The following is a 5,245-nucleotide window of genomic DNA, read 5'->3' on the forward strand; positions in this document are numbered from 1 at the left end:
ACATTCTGATTTGACTCGTGGCTGTGACTTAGCAAGACCTGTTTATATATTTTAAAAACATTTAATGCTTTTTCTGCTTACATTAGCACCTTTAAAATAACTGATTTGATAAGGGACGCTACGGGATCACCATTCTGCGTTAGGGGTTGTAGCTCTCAAGTGTGTTCTCTCGACCCCCATTTTACCACACAGTGTGGCTTATGCCAGTACTGGGAAATAAGCTCTGGTCTCTTGGTGACTTTGGGTGACCCAGTGTCCCTCTCTCAGAGTTGGGATAACCATCACACATCCAACATCACTGCACCTTAGACGCTCCCATTAAAGGAAGACAGAACAAGAAAGAACACCTCATCCCAGCTGGCGGTGGGATGCTTGGTTCTGAAGGACAGCCATTTGTTCTCACATTCACTTAGCTTTCTCTGCCCTTCCATGATAAGGTACAAGGTTGAAAGAGAGTCTACACATGAATTAAAGTGAAAGTGCCTGCCACGGGTGTATTTCATTAAACAACAACGGTTTTCTTAGCATCCAAGCAGCGTGGGGGAAACTGATAGTACATGTTTTCCACAGGCCATGCAGTCTCAGCAAAGCCACATGGGGCCCAGAATCTGTGGCTTTATGGATTGACATTCTAGGACCAATGCTCAATTAAAAAAAAAAAAGAATACATGTAGCTTTAAAAGGCACAAAATTGGACTCTAGATGTTGTAGTCCACTAATGGAGAATTATGAGGATTTCTATGATATAATATTGATTTTGTGTACTGTTTATCTATGTGGACATTAATTTCATTATGTATAATGATGACTTTATAAAAGCACCTTTAAAAAGAATAAAGATTTTAACACTTTATTGTCTCACTAGAGACACAATGAAGATAGCTTGGCACTCAAAGCTTGATGTTTAACCATAAGGATGACCCCAGATGTGGGAGGCTTTATAGTGGCATGATCCACCCTTAGGGTACCTGTGGCTTAAAACTGTGTCCCTGAGCTTTTAGTCCAGTGCATTAGGGCTTAGTTCTAAACTAGTGTCATGCTTATTTTGCTTGCTTTGTAATTTATTGGGATACAACATGCATTTTAAAGCTGTGTTTATTATCTGAGAAGTCCTTATATGGTGTTTTTTAGATTAACAATAATATTTCATTGGAAACACAAAGCATTGAGCCAGGTTGGGCCTGGAGTTGCCTTGCTTTCTGAACAGGGAGAGCTGGCCATAGGTTAGCAGTGTTGGAGAGCTCTGGGTCACTCTTAACCACTTATGGGATATAGCAAAGGGATAGCTAACGTTGGAAGTCATAGTTAAGAGGGAAACACAGCATTGAAACTGGGGAAATTAGTAGTCTGGCCATGCAAGAATCAAAACGCATGGTCAACAGAGATTGCTCAGTGTGTGGCCAAGCTATTGTTTGGGAGGGAGGTAAAGCCAAGCACAAAGGAGGCAAGTCGTACCAATCAGAGCAAGGGAGAAAGGCTCAGAAGCTATTTTAGAAATGTTTGCATCTGCCTCTCTCATCAAAGGCCAAGAGTCACAGATGGAGAGAACAGTTCCAGGAAGACTGGCTGGGGTACCCTCCATGGTCTTATCACTTCTGGTGGCCCAAAGATTCTGCTCCCTGCATCCCACTGTGCCTCTGTTCAGGCACAATCAGCATATCCAGGTGTGCCTCTGGTCATCTAGCCAAAGTACTCAGTCAGTAACCCCGAGCAACATGCTGTGCTTCAAGTGGGTCCAGCTGTGCCTCCTGCTGCTGCTGCAAAGGGGGAAATAAGCAGATGCTGGCACTACCTACGCAGCAGAGAGTGGGATGGAGGAGGCTATGAAAGTGTAGAGCTTTCCAGCTAAAGGTCAAAAGATCTGGGAGCTGCATGGGGACCTGCCAGGATAGGAGGTGAAAGACTCTGCATCAGGCCACTGTCTACAGGACGAGGTGGGCCCTCAGCTGTGACAAGGCACTCACAGTGCAGTGAAGTCATCTCTGTCCACCCCATCCCCCAGACAGTAGCCATGTTGACTGAGCCTCACCAAGTTCTGGGAGCAGAGTTGCCTGCAGTCTTGAGAGCCCCACCTCTAGCCTGTGCTTGGAATAAAAGATGATTCTAGAAGTTTGAGGTGTATTGTCTACTCTATTGGCTACCACTCACTATCCCACGCCCTGGCCCACTCTTCTCATCTGGAGTGGGGGTGTCTACCCTAGGCCTGTCCTGTCTTCACATCTCAAAGGCGATGGATGACTTGTCTGGATTCTATAGACTCACACTTGACAGGAGTTGATTCTCAGGTGACACAAGGGACTTTGAAATGGATTCTGGAACCAGCTGAGACTTCGGGATTAGTGGGACAAAATATATTTTCAAACATATACTTCATACATGAATGAGGGGCAGAGGTGAAAGGCAGCAGTTTGAGTATGTCCCCACCCTAGGCGTGTGTTGGGAGCCTGGGCCTGAGTGGGGGGCATTTGGTTCATGAGTGGTTCATAGTGGATATACGTTTTCCTCATAAATGCTTTGAGTCATCCTGAAAGGTTGTCCTCTGCTCCTTTTCCTTTGTGCATGTCCCTCCCTTCCCTTCTGTTTTCTCACAGGTAGAAGCAGCATAAAGGGCTCAGTAGACACCAAACAGATGCTGGTAGCATGCTTCTGGACTTTTGGGACCTTGAGCCAAATGTAACTCTTTGCTTTATAAATTTCCCAGTGTCAGGCATTCCTGTTACAGTAACAGAATTCTACAGTAACAGAATTGCGAAATTCACATGAGGGAGAATAGTTTGTTTTCTTTCTTCTTTCTTTTTTCTTTCCCTTCCTTCCTTCCTTTCTTATTTTTCCTTTCTCCTTTCTTTATTTGAGACAGAATTTAACTATGTAGGCCTGGCTGCCTAGAACTTGCTATGTAATCAGGCTGTCCTCAAATTCACAGCGGTCTGCCTGCCTCTGCCTCCCAAATGCTGGGATTAAAGGTGTGTGCTAGCACATCCAGATAGGGAGTTGACAGTTTGAATGAGGCAATATTTATCAAATAAATTGAATCAGTAACAATCCTTTAAAAATACAAGTATATGCTCTGCAAAAGACACCAACAGAAGATAGAGATGAGTAGGAAAAATCGCTTGCAAAACAACAGAGTTAATGATACACGAATATAATATACAAAGGACCCAAAATTCAACCGTAAGAAAGCAGACTGCCCCTCTAAAGTGGATATAGTGGGAAAACGCCTTACTAAGGACAACACACAGATAGCAAGCAAACATGTGATAGACCCTCAGCAACGCATCTCACTTGGGCATTGCAAATGAAATCAGCTACTGCACAACATGGTAATAGTCAAAATTCAAGACACATAAAATCCCAAATGTTGGTGAGGGTATAAATTGATACAGTCTCATTTATTACTGAGGAGAAATCAGAATATAGATGATTTCTTACAAAATTGTATTTTCATGGCATATAATCTAGCAGTCAGTACCAGTGTGTCCCGTTATTCATCCAAAGGATTTGGTGATTTGCTTACATTAAATGACAAACAAAAACAATGGTCACGCAGAAGCTTATGGGTGCTCGATTCAAAATTTAAAATGTGCAAACAACCAAGATACTCTTGAGGAAGTGAGTGGACAAATAACTGTGGTATGTCCATGCAAAATAATACAGAACATGGAAGAAGCTTACTGGCGTATGGTGAAGGGAAAGAAGTCCATTTGCAAATGGTTTACACTGTAGGATTCCAACCATATGGCGTTCCAGAAAAGGAAAAACAGAGACAGCATACAGATCTCAGGAGAAAGAGGATTAGTAGATAGTGCACAGAGGGTTGTCAGAGCAAATGTTCAGACAATTCCAGCTGCTATAATAGTGGTAAAGATTCAACAGCTTAAACCAAACACTGAAAAGTTGTTTTTCACAGTTCTGAGAGCTGGATTTCACACAGTCGCAGTGCTGGCAGGACTGCTGCCTGGTGAGAGCATGCTCTGTGCTCTGCAGTTCAATGAGTGCGGGAAATAAGTGTCTCTGATGTGGGGTGCTGATTGTGGGGGAAGCAGTGAACATATGGGAGTCCTCTGTGCTTTCTCCTCAGTTTCCCTTTGAACCTATCTCTGTTCTAAGAAACATATTCTATTTTTTAAAACGGCCAGAGAAACAAAACCGTCCTCTTGTTTGTTACCATCTTGTCCGTGCCAGCGTCCTTGTCACACAGCAGTAGCAACAGAGGCAGTGCCATCCAGCAAGCGTAAAAGCACCGCCCTTCTCCTACCAGAAAGATCACCAAAGCCAGAGTTACAGGCTATTTTTGCTAAGCTGGATTACTTTCTGCAGGAAAATGGAGCTTTGCTAGCCTCCCACCATGCACGAAGCGGAAGTGCAACAAAATTCAATATGGCAGATAGACAAAGGCTGCCTTGGAGAATACAGAAAGCCTGAGGCTCTGAAGAATAAACTTTCTTCTAGACACCAGGGGTGCTTAGGCTGTAAAGATAGATTTAAACCTAGAAAAAGATTGGCCAGGAGTGGTGGCACATGCCTTTAATCCCAGCACTTGCAAGGCAGGGGCAGGCAGATCGCTGTGTGTTCGAAGCCAGCCTGGTCAACAAAAGCGAGTCCAGGACAGTCAAGGCCATGCAGAGAAACCCTGTCTTGAAAAACCAACCAACCAACCAAACAAACAAACAAAAAACTAGAATAAGATTAATATATAGAAAGTTCAAAGCACATCAACAGAATTCTGAAGGGTGTGAAATAAGAAGCACATTTCACTGTTATTTTATGGTGTTCTGTCTCCACATTGACTTCCGACAGATACTGCGCTAGACTTCCTGTTATAAAATTGTTGCAGGTCTACCAGTATCCTGAATCACATTTTCTAGATGACTTTTTAAAATATCCCTTTTAACAGTAAATTCATGCAACTGTCATAAGAAGGAAACCTGTTAGAGAAATTCACGACAGCGATTGGTAAACACAAAACATAACATGATACATAGTACAGGGTTGCACAAAATATTCTTGTGTCGTGACAAAGCTGAGTTAGGATACAAACTTTGAAGTACAGTGTGCAAAGCGGAGACCTGTAATTGAACCGGCTGACCAACACACAGCAGAAAGCAATGCCTGTTGCTGCCCAGTGACAAATGAGCCTGGATCCTCACTGTAAACAAGAGATCTCGGTGGCTTAGCTAGGTGCTGGGAAACCAGTTCATGTCTCTCAGTGTACCCGATAGCCAAACCCTCCAGGCATCTAATT

The sequence above is a fragment of the Acomys russatus genome, chromosome 23 (genome assembly GCF_903995435.1).
Source record: "Acomys russatus chromosome 23, mAcoRus1.1, whole genome shotgun sequence".
Lineage (NCBI taxonomy): Eukaryota > Metazoa > Chordata > Mammalia > Rodentia > Muridae > Acomys > Acomys russatus.